General features: G+C 39.4%; 1 protein-coding gene across 5 annotated transcripts in view; it reads left to right on the top strand.

Moving 5' to 3' along the window:
* Window positions 1–1539: 1539 nt before the first annotated feature.
* Window positions 1540–12650, top strand: part of LOC145981333 (uncharacterized) — a 292919-nt gene continuing 281808 nt past the window's right edge. For all 5 annotated transcript variants that reach the window (XM_083114544.1, XM_083114543.1, XM_083114546.1 and 2 more), the window contains exon 1: window positions 1540–1793. The gene's annotated coding sequence lies outside the window, so the exon portion shown is untranslated. The remainder of the gene's footprint in view (window positions 1794–12650) is intronic.

A 12650-nucleotide genomic window follows, 5' to 3' on the forward strand; every position in this document is an offset into this window, starting at 1 on the left:
GCATTGTGTACAGACAGCTTGAAGAACAATGAAAAGAAAGATGTAGACTTACGAGAAATAGGTATCAAATAAAGTTTCCAAGATCCTCGTCGCCATTGTTAAGTTTCGGGTTCTTCCAATTCTTCAATTACACAAGAAATGGAGTCAGGAATAAAACAGTATTAGCAACACGAACGTAAATGTATAATTTAGGAACACAGTAACATAATCAGCACAATAACTTACATTATGATATGAAGATACAAAGTTGCGTCGCACAGGACGGCTATATCATATTGGACATGTTTGACAGGATGAACGCACAGACTAAACACCAACAACATTTAATAATCAGGTCTGGCGTTCGAGTTCAAACAGCATACGACACCGGCTGCCAGTCTCCCTCCCACCTTCGTCACCTCAACCAGGATTGGAATAGACGGGGGTCAGCCTGACGTATCCCCAGCCGTTATAGTGGCTCTTCGCGACCGGATTACGCTTACTCATTGAAGCTCCCCAATTTCCTCACGGTGGTGGGTTGCCACCGGCCCTATACACAGGCCGAAAATTCCCGGAGACTGAACCCGGGATCGAACCCCTGTCCCGCAGCCGCCGTCCAAAGCAATGTGCTTTAGACCGTACATTAAAAGTTTAGAATCCCCGAAACGTCTGAAATTCCTTTATTTTCTTCTATTTCACATTGCTACTTACGTATTCTGCATTCCTAAGGATTCTTGAAGGTGCCATTTCGTTTTATTCACGCAAATAATCTCAATTTTCGACATATCGAGTAATTCTTGTTTGTTCGTTTTCGCTTGCGTTACACGCAATATGGCGGAGAAATCTTGACTAGCGTTGTCCATGATCAGTGGTTATGCAGTGTTGCAACCTTCTTAATCGAAAAATACCTACTTTCGTATTACTGATTTTGTATTTTTTCCAGGTTCGAAAACCCCACGAACCATGCACGGATAGCCCCACGAACCATTCACGGATAGCCCCACGAACCATTCATAAATAGCCCCACGAATCATGCACGGCAAGGTTAGGTTAGGTTCGGTTAGGTTAGGCAAACATAGTTAAAATTGTCATGTTCTTGGAAAACAACGGTGTGGTTCGAAACACTGGCCGGAGGTTACATCATCGAACGCACGCAACATTTGATTCACGTAGTGGAAGGACATAGAGGCAACAGCTTTCGTGCATTGGAGACACATTAATCTTCAAAAATACATGATTTACCGGCGAAATAAATTAACCGATGGGAAAAAACACTTCCACGACCTTTCAAAAGTGTACGGAAAGTCAGTTCGGTAAGTACTTTCTCCTGTAAAATTGAAGAAATACGTTTCGGGCATACTGAAATTTTACCCGACCCACCCGAAAAACATTTCACAGGAATCATATGCAGACGTCACGAAACCCCGTGAAGAGTTTACGCGTTCCGTTTTTAACTTTCCCGCGGCATTTGGCAACAGCGCTTGGCACTCGCTCCTGCCGTGAGAGATTGTTCTGTTTCTGCCGGGTCCTTCCTCCGCCAGAAATCCAGTGTTACGCAGGTTGTGTGAGGAGTCAGGTATCCTATCCCTTCCGAGTGCTCCAGCATGGATAAGCGGGTAGAAACACGCCCGGTTATACTAACGTGCAATCGCTGCTTTCGCGTTTTCTGAGTTCACCCCCTCGTGTTGTCAGATCACTCCCAGTAAGTCCTATGCCGTCACTTGTGGCTCTGAAGTAGCTGAAGCGACTGAAGGAACGCAGATCTGAAGCGAGGCTAGTTTCGCCACAAGTTTATCTGTAGCTGAATATTTTCTGTAAGTACTGGTCAAGCTTATCTTTATTCTAGTCAGAATGGGTTGGTAAAGTGCATTTTTAACGCTAAGAAGTTGTCAGTATTGGTTGATTTGTACTTTTCATTTGCATGAAAATTTCAGATATCAAAAGAGATTACTGAAAGTAATACATAGTGACCTTCCCACGGTTGGTTGATAAAAGCTGTCTCTTTAAAATAATAATAATAATAATAATAATGAAGTCAGCACCCGAAAGATGATTACAAAGATAATGGAGTCGTAACTGACCCCTTTACGGTCACATCAATCTCCCTCCCCTCCCGCCTTTTACATTTCAGTTACATCTACCATGGCGGTGGTACACACACACACACACATACACAAAGCAACATAGGTGTGCGCAAGCGAGCAGTTGCCCCTCCTTATACTCTCACGTAGAAATTAATAACGGTTCCGATTGTTTTATGATTTCTCCTAGCACAAAGACTAATTATCGTAGAATTTTGGAAATGATTGTCACACGGAATTCAAACCTTCCTTAAAGTAATGAGCACGGTTTGGACTCGAAAAAAGTTATTTATGTTGAAAAAAAACAACTTGAAAATTACCTTATGCATTTCTCATGGACAAGATATTCTCCGTCGACAAGCGACAGTAATGAATGTAGAAGTAAATGGGAACCTTAGTAGAATGCATTTAGGGACTTCATTTTAATGCTATGGGAACCAAACCTAACCTGCCTAACCTAACCACGAAAGCATATTTTGAACAAAACCTTAAGTAATCGCTAAAACTCCGCAGTATGTGTTAACAAACGTACATCGAAATCGAACCATGTAAAAATTACATTCGTAGCATGATGAAATCGCAATAAAACAAGGAACTTGGGCCGACGAAAGTTCCAAGCAACTATGCCGGGTTTATTTCGTATGTAATTGGACTCTCTCACTTCGTTCTCCAGCAAATTTCTTATTAACACTGGCACATTTTATTCGTTAGCCTAGTTGTGTTACACCTATGTCGTTGCAGAATAAATTGGTCACACAATAGCAATTGTGTGTAGTTGTTTTGAACCTGCTGTACGAGTCATGTTTATATGCAACTTAGTCTGAACCACAAAGAAGAAAAATAAGGAGGGAAACGGAAAGTTTGTGCCACGGACTGAACTTTCATCAAAGCTTTTGCTCCCCATAATCAGAGGGTTTTGGTTTCTTCCGATTAAGAAGAGTCCCAATATCCCATTCGAGTCCGCGCGTGACTCCCGAAGCTTCCCGTTCTATTTACAGTTCTTGGCAGGGCTCGGATCACGGTGGTAGAAATGCGTCTACATCGTGGTATTTAGAATGGACGAAGAATGTTTTTTACATCCCGCTTTGTGGCACATATCATTTAGAGACGTTACTACTGGAGGCTTGCCGCCCAAAACCCTGTTGCACGCTTTATATAGGAACATAACAGAGTTGAAATTTGATATACGTACCATTCATTTTATTTAAAAAGTCAACTCACTCATTGTCACTATAATGTGCTCCAATCCAACTACTTGATAAGTACGTAAATTTGCATATGTTGTTCTCAGCAAGATTGTGATGATAAAGGGTAGGTTAGAGGGGGTTTTGGTAAGGTGAAGGTTGAAGAGTGGTAGAATTTAATTTTTTACGTTACACAAAATTTATCAAGCATTCAAAATATTAGTTTTCTATGTTAAGTAACTGTGATGAAACTATTACTTCATACCAATAAAAACTTCGTCTTTTGGATTTCCATTCAGTAAACTAATATCTGTATTTGCGGTATGTGCATAAAATGCACTCAGAGTGTTTTTATTTATTTATTTATTTATTTATTTATTTCGTCTTCTTTTACATGGCGAAGTTAAGGCTGTCGAGCCTTTTCTTCCACTTGACCATGTTTACAAAAAAATTGAATGTGGAATATTGAAATATTGAAAAAAGAAAGAAAAAGATATATAAAAATTACACAGGAATAAAAAAAATACAAAGAAAAAATGAATATAGGAATGGTAATCTAACCTACAGGGTGGCCCGTAAGTCCCTACCCATTCATATATCTTATGTATCTAGCAGCACTTAATGCGCGTCATGTTATTGGACCATACTTCTGACCAGTAAACCATATCTCATATCTCGATATGTTACGACAATGGTTTATACCGAAACTCGATGAACTTTGAGTCCGAGATGAGGTTTGGTTTCAACAAGATGGGGCTCCGGCTCATTATGCCCTCTGTAAAAAAAGGTAAAGTGCTCCCCTGTGCATAGAACCACGCCATGAAGGCATATAGGGGGTGTGGGGGTAACGCCCCACACTTTCTTGATCCGGTCGTGAGTGGGGGTGATATGATCAGCATCACGCCCCTGCCCGCCTTTACCCCCCAGGGCTTCCCCCAGGTACCGGGGCCGGGGCCGCTTCCAAAGTTAGAAAAGTTCCCGGATTTGAACCGGCCGGGGATCGAACCCGGGACCTTTAGCATGGTAGTCAGGCGCGTTACCGACTGAGCCACCGCGGCCACTCTCTGTGTGCGCGAATATCTCAATGACACTTTTCTGAAATATCCCCAGCGCCTATGAAATGGCCCGCAAGAAGTCCGGACTTGACATCGTGTGATAACTCTCTTTAGGGATACATAAAGGACATTGTGTCGAAATAACGTTATAATTCCAATGATGAGTTGAGGGCAGCTGTTACAGCGGCATTTGGAACAATAACCCCTGCTATGTTGCGAAAAATGTCTCTCAGAACATAATATTATGCAGCGAGAATGAAGAACAGCACACAGATACACTGGACACATAAAATGTGTGAATGGGTAGGGACTTATGGGCCACCCTGTATAGATACGGGCTCACATGCATATTCGTGCCGTACAAGCAAATACATAACATTACACTTACTTAAACACAGTCCAAAACGGTATACTTTGACGATAATTCATCTTAACTATTACGTTAAATCATTTTTGTGCCTTACGTCCTTCTATCATCCTCTGCACTCGCCACGTGTACAGTGGGATCCATGAGTATTACCGTGCAAATTGTCCATCACCATGTTCGTGCACCTTATTTGATCCAACAAGAGCTTCAATAATTAAAAGAAAACTCAAAACAAGCTGTTAACAACTTCTGAACCAGCATACATAAAAAACTATCGCTTAAAAACACATACGATGTAAGAGAAAAATTAATAATAATAATAATATCGTCTTTATTGAGAGGGCGTGTTTCGGCCTCGCGGGCCGTTCTTACAACAAACCCTTAAAAAAAAACACATATTACAATTGACACTTTAACACTTCTTGAAAATCATTATTGCAGTAGAAAGAATAAAAGTAAAAAATAAAAATAAAACATTCATACCTATAATGTAAAACAATTAATGTACTGAAGGTACAGACTTAAATCTAAAACCACAATTAGAATAGAATTATTACAGCTAATACTAAAACCAATGCCTCATTCCCATTCATTACAGGAAAGACAAATCCAGACACTATATTGTTTGGACAGTAGATGCTTCTTTAGATTTAATTTGTGTGTTCCAGGGTGAAGCTCCCCTGAGGTCAGTGGTGGGGGGAGGTCATTCCATTCTTTTATTGCGGTGACTATGAAAGAGTTTCCATAGAATGTTGTTCTGTGTACAGGAATCGTGAATTGTGGTTTTTGACGAAGATTAATTTGCTTTCCTCTCTTCCTGTACGGAGCAATTTTATCATAATAATAATGAAAGTAGTCATGGACAATTTGCCGAGCAATACTAGTGGATCCCACTACAGTCAAAGATAATGGTAGTCACATTGTCCACCGTTATTTTCATTACTTTTTATTGTACATCCTGTTTTGTTTTAAGGAACGAAATTATGTTGGTACGAAACAGGCTTATTGACGTCTTATTTCAATTTATTATCATCATGTTGTGCAATACAGACAGAATGAAAATGGTGGACAATTCGCCTACTGTTTATTTTGCCGTTGGGTGTACTACAGATTGGAAGTTCTAACAAATTTACTAACATTGCGAATCATACCATATTAAATGTAGCTGTGAAAACAGAACACGGAAAGAAGGAAATTGTTTTAATACCGAATGCTCTTTCCGGAAACGACGAATTGCGATATTATTTGGTATGTTTTAAATGCGCTTAGTGTGATACGTTGTTTCACGAACTGCCCACTGCTCAGCTGACATTTAAATAGTTCAATTCAATCTGTAGGCAAATTATCCATTGCTATTTTCTTGTTCTTCATTGTAAGTGTTTTCAGGGTTGACTTGTGCGGGAGCAGAACTTGTCTGTTTATTCCTGATTTTTGTTTTTAATTTTTGAACCCCACGTTGCGGAAAAGAATGTTTATACATGGCGATGAACAGTTTCCCTATTACTAACATTTATCTGTATTTCTCTTCCAAAATACTCGCAAATCAATCTGCAAAACTTGTATTTGGTGAGATTTCAACGATAAGAAACAATTATTGTCCAAAAATTGTGAAAAATAATAAAATTTTGCTACAGTCCATCGCTTTACAATGTAAGTGATGTTACAGTTCGTTTATCCTTATTTAGTTGATGCTTTTTCTATCACCAATGAATTTTCCCGAATAAAAATAACTCCTTGTTCATTAATGTTTGATCAGCATAGCTATGTGTTGATTGAGAATGCGTATGCGTATCCCGAACATATTTGCAATAATTATTCCTATAATATTAGCTATTTCGTCCTTAAATGTTAATGTTAATGTTCTTAAATGAAATATACGCTACGGCTTTACGTTGACTGACAGGATTCTTATTTCAGGACGTAATTAAAATGTCGGATACTTATTGTAGTAGTAATTATTCACTTATTGCCGCTGTGTGAATTAAGTTTTTTTTATTTTAGAGGACGCCCACTCAATGGCGTATTTGTGATTTTATTTCGGGGGTATTTGGGGGGCATGCAAATTTGTATAAGTTACCAGCCACTGCGTACGGAGGCGGCTTCAGCCCCTCCCGATTTTTTTTCAAAGCAAAGCAATGAAAAAACTCGGGGAAAACCAAAGTGGTATATCCAATCGCCCCTTAAAATGACACGCGATTGCCATTTAATTGTCGTTGAACAACTTTCTAAACGAAGGTTAAGAATGGTAATTCTCCCCATGCCAAAACTGGATTTCATCTACTTAGTATAGAAACTACATCGAATTAAATCCAACCAGTAAAAACAAAATTCATAACTTCTTACCAATGAAGGGATTTGCAAAATAAAATACATTTCACAATGCTCACCACCTTCCTCCCCAAAATTTAAGATGAAAATAATTAAGTTTTAAACTCATCGCCTAAACCTAATCAAAATTGTCTATACCCTGTCCCTGGAATGTCTGAAGCATGCGAACGAAAGCCTCCGCAAGTAGTGACTCGAGAGGGCTCGACCAATGAACACGTGCGAAGGAACTGGAAGAAGGACTGCAGCTACCAGCATCGCTTCGCCCACTTGCTTCCTCCCCTTCTCTACTGTTATGGGCGACCTTGGTCAAGAGATTCCCGGGATAGAGAGTAGTCGAATTAATATTTTCCAAGAGAATGTTCGATGCACAATGAAAATAAAAATTATATTTTTAATCACTATATTTTCAATACCACCAGAACTTAAACCCCACATAAGCTAGTGCATGTTAAAAGTATGTTATGACCCAAATTTCCTGGCATTGCATAACACAAGAGTTTGCTAATTAGATTGTTTTGAGTTGTGTCTGTCGAGGGTTGAAACACCTCGTCCTACTTTCAGAGCAGGAGACTAACGACAAAAATAAACAGTGCTTTCCGGACGGGGTGTACTAATAGCAACTCTTGGCTGTGGTCTGTCTTCTTTTGCGTCACTATCTGTCTTATTCATCTGTAAATGATGTTGCGTTGCTTACCGAGAGGCAGGCACGTATCCAGAGGGGGCTTAGGGGGCTCGAGCCCCCCCGAAAGTTTTAGGTTTACACTAGATAAAATGAGTTTTTTTTTGTTTCTTGTGGTGTGAAATAAAATAATGTGACAATAATTTAAGGAAAGAAATAATTATGGAGGCAAGACGGAGAATGTTCCGTAACCCTGTTATTAATAATAGCACGTATCCAAGATGGGGCACAGGGCGCTCGACCCTATCCCCAGGAAATTTTTCATAAAATTTTAGATAAAATTAGGTTTTTGGCTTCTTAAATAATGTAAGGAGAGAGATAATTATCGAGGCAAGACGGAGCATGTTTTATACCCCTGTTATTATTAATAGCACGTAGCCAAGGTGGGTATGAGGTGGCTCGAGCCCCCCCCCCCTCAGGAAAGTTTTAAATTTACACTAGATAAAATTAGATTTTTGGCGTCTTGAATAATGTGAAGATAATAAATTTATAAATCTGAGAGAAATAATTATCGAGACAAGACGGAGAGTGTTCTATAACCCTATTATTGTCAATAGCACGTATCCAAGGTGGGAATCAGGAGGCTTGAGCCCCCCTTCAGGATTTTTTTTCTGTTTACACTAGATAAAATTAGGATTTTGGCTTCTTGAATAATGTCATGATAATTTGGGAGAAATAATTATCGAGACAAGATGGAGAATGTTCTATAACCCTGTTATTGTTAATAGCACGTATCCAAGGTGGGGTTGATGTGGCTCGAGCCCCCCCCCCCCATGATTTTTTTTATTTTACACTAGATAAAATTAGGTTTTTGGCTTTTTGAATAATGTAACGATGATTTAAGGAGATAGACAATTATTGAGGCAAGACTGAGAATGTTCTATAACCCTGTTGTTGGTAATATTGCACGTACACTTTTCTTGCAATTTCGGTGTTGACTCAGCGCACTTGAGGACTATGTAGAGACTTGTCAGCATTTGGATGCTGCACAACAAAGGTAGAGCCACACGTAGGGCGATTCGATGTAATTTCTAATCTCTGGAAGGCGGGAGAGGGTACGTTCTTGAATGAGAGAAGGAGTCAACTACTGGCGATATTAACGAATCGTTTTATCTGCGGAACGTTCTAGAATATAATGAGAATATAAATACGCGGATTCAATTTTTCGATTGATCTGTACAAAGAATCGGTTAATGAGATTTCAGAGGTAAGTGTGACAATTCATACAGTCGATTGGTGATCAGATCAGTCAGCGTCCTCTGGTTGCTTTATAAGATATAGTGATTCGAAAATGAAGACATTGACGACAGCAGAACTTCCGGGGCCTCAGAGTAGTGCTAGCTCGGTTCGAGGGCCGAAGAGATCAAGGACTCTCTCTCTTTCTCTCTTTCTCTCTCTCTCTCTCTCTCTCTCTCTCTCTCTCTCTGTAAAGTGAATATTTCATCAGTACCGGATATTAAAACAGAAATAAGCTGCATAGATCAACTGAAAATCAAAGTTTTGAGTGATGATTTAGTTTTGCCAGAACTAAATTTCGTATATGCAGTCTGAGAATTTCATGATATAAAAAAATACTTTTGCTTAAGCCTATTGGGTTCGAAACACATTCAAACACTTAACTACCATAAAGAGACAGCCGAAAATTTTATGAATGTCGAGAAGAGAAAGCAAGAAGATGTTGCATATGTAGACATTTTAGGCGGAAATTGCAGGCTCTACCAGGACCCACATCAGGGCTCTACCAACTGAGCCACCTAGTCATCCTTGACTTCAACCGGTTTTTCGTTAAAATGTCTACATAGTACATGTCCTGTGTATATCAAATCGTAAGGTGTTGCCTGCATAGTGAACAAGCACAAAAAATATAGGAGAGAGAAGAAAACTGAGGAGCATTATCACCGGTTGCGGATAATTTTTTTCTGTGGTCAACAAGAGCTACTACTTCAAGGTGACAATGACAGTGGCCTAATAAGGGAGATTTCACACCGTGTCGCCTGAAGATTAGGTTTGTGCGGCCTTTTGTGTAGCTACGGTGTGAAACGTTGCTGTTGATTGGCCCATTCCAATCGACATGTATCGCGTGTCCCTTCGGTCTGAAACCTTCCTAAGTCTTGAAAATCCAAGTCACAAGGATGGAAAATTAGGGCCTTGTTAAGGTTAGGTGTGAAGGCAGGTAGACCACAGCACCCTAAAGGATCATATTCAAACCTGCAGGAAGAACGCATCTTACTTCAATCTCCAATACGATGATAAAAACTTCTGGTGAGTTCATTTTAAAAAATGTGTCCGAGATAAAGAGAGGCGTGCCCAGGATTTTCGGAAGGGAGAGGGGTTACGCATACTATTTTTGGTAGTCAGTCCTGATTTTGCCATTTTTTCCCTGTCTTTGACGTTCCTCTTTTTTTTTTTTTTAAAAAAAAAAGGAATACTGGGTCAAATGGGGTTATTACCTCACCAACCCTCCCTTGGGCACGTCACTGGAGATAAATGAGTAAGCATTTGATCATACTGGGAGACGAAACATTAGATGTGCTGGGAACGGAAGGGTTTTCATTATGCATTAATTGTTTCGTGATCCACCTGTATTCGAGAAGACTTCCTTTGTTTCGTGCCGATATATAACAAGACAGCGAAAGCTGTGACAGGCATTTTTGAATACTTGTGAGTGCTAAGGCCTGAATCGGAACAATTTGGTGGGTTTCGGATTTTATAAGAGCTGAAAAAATGGGAGGACAAGACACGTTAGTGGCGTTCAGGCTCGAATTAGAGAGAAATATTCGAGAGCTGTCTGCGTCCAGTTCGCAACCCACAATTTGAATCTCGCGTTGTCGAGTGGATTGTCCATCCCGTGCATGTGTAACAGCTTCGTAAAAACACTCAAAGATACCATAGATGTTTTTATACCTGATGAGAAGAAATGGACAAACACACATACTGAGATGGTTCCGGCACACATTATTAATGCATGGAAACAGAGGAGTCGAGTGGTAAAAAATGTTCCGATTTCACGTTCTGATTAAAATGATAGCCTTACAGTGGCAACGATTTAAGGGATAGTTGCTCCCCATTTTTTATTTTTCTGCTTCAAAATTATGGCCTCTTAATGTTAAGCCTTGGCTACCAAGAGAAAGTAAACTTTCCTTGCAACGCCCTCCGCACCCCCCCCCCCTCGTTTTGGAACCCAATTGCCACCACTGGTCTTAAACATACAATTGTGAGGTTCTTACTATACCCCTTAAAAAATGGTGTTGAGCCCCCCCCCCGAAAGGAATTCCTGGATACGTGCCTGCCGAGAGGGGAAACAAACGAGTAGCTGTGAAACAAGAAACAGATGCTTTGTTTCCTTCGATACCGCATGTGTATGTCTACCCTTGCACAATGCTTGTGTGCTCGGGCAAGACAGTTGAAGTAAATCTATACTGGGTTCATGCGTATCACTGTGACCAATTCAGAGGCATCTCGTGAACGCATGCAGTGCATGCTGCGCATGCGTCAATTGTGGTAAAAGGACAGCTTATCTGCGACGACATTCATGAGCATTTCTACATTCTAATTTCTTCATATAGGAGAAGTATTTATTTTACACGAGAGCGCTCAACTAAGCTTATATTACATTTCTTGGATATGAAGTGACGCATGCATCAATTGTGGGAAAAGAATTATTACTTTCTTTCACTTCAGATCCAAGAAATGTAATATAAGCTTAGTTCAGCGCTCTAGTGTAAAATAAATACTCATGTAGAAATGCTCATGAATGTCGTCGCAGAGCAAGCTGTCCTTTTTCCCACAATTGACGCATGCGCAGCATGCTCCGCATACGTTCACGAGACCAATTCGATGGAAATTCTGAAAATTATAAATGTACTTTGCATTGAACAAGTTCCAAGACAAATACCTCGAAGGAGAATGTGCTTAAAATCCGAAGAGAGTTTCCTAAGATCAAATGGAAACAGAATAATGAAACCGGAAAATGTATCCTCTGCAACAATATTCCATCTGCATCTATTCTTGACCAGAATTTCTTTCCAGAGAAGTCTAGGCCTTGAATATTGTAATTTGATTTATCTAGAGGACTTTCATTAATAGATTAATTGATTGATTTATTTCATTTCGCGTTTCTGCCAAGATTAGCATGAATAGTGTTAAATTAAATAAACGAAGGGACAATCACAAACCGATATGGGCACACATATCACCAGAAACTCGTTAGTTTGCAAAATGCACTTCAGGGTGAAGAGGAATTTGAGAAGGTATTGTTGTGAGCTTACAAAGTCTTCCCTTAGACAGCACGGGTTTCTTTTAATTGATGATTTGGCTAGTAAATAAATATCCAACAAATATTTTAAGCTCTCTGCATTGGTCTTTATTTATATAAATGTCATTATCTACTCCACGTATTATGTATCAAACAAAAGGACCACATCTTTGTCATTGTTTCTTATTTGGGTCTCTATTTTACCTTTTATGGTTAACCGCGACGAGGAGGATGGATGATTGATGAATTGATTAAGTGGATGAGGTAACAATCACACTGCCTTATCCAGGACAGGGTGGCTACTCAGCGGGAATTTCTGAAATTCCGGGAATTCTGCGTGAACTATTTGCTTCGGGAATTATGCGTGATTTCTGCGTGAATGTTTCTCCGTAGATGTGAAAAATTGCAACTTTTATTAGTATTTTGTTAATCTAAATCCCATTAAATTTATACATATTTATAAATGCCCGGAGGCAATTTTTTCACAGTTTAGTTTTTATTTTGACCAATGAAGGAAATAACACAGAATTCTTTCAGTAATTTTTAATTTCTTAGTGTCCTTTGCAGAACCTGACAGAAGTTGATTAGGTAAATTTGAGATTGAAATTCTTAATTCACAATTAACAATTTTTCGTAGATTTTTTTTTATCCCGTAACATTTGTGACTTGTGTTTGTAGATATATTTAGTCTGAGTATGTGAAATTGCTCATTAAATGAAATA

The sequence above is a fragment of the Lepisma saccharinum genome, chromosome 29, assembly GCF_977018435.1.
Source record: "Lepisma saccharinum chromosome 29, izLepSacc3.1, whole genome shotgun sequence".
NCBI lineage: Eukaryota > Metazoa > Arthropoda > Insecta > Zygentoma > Lepismatidae > Lepisma > Lepisma saccharinum.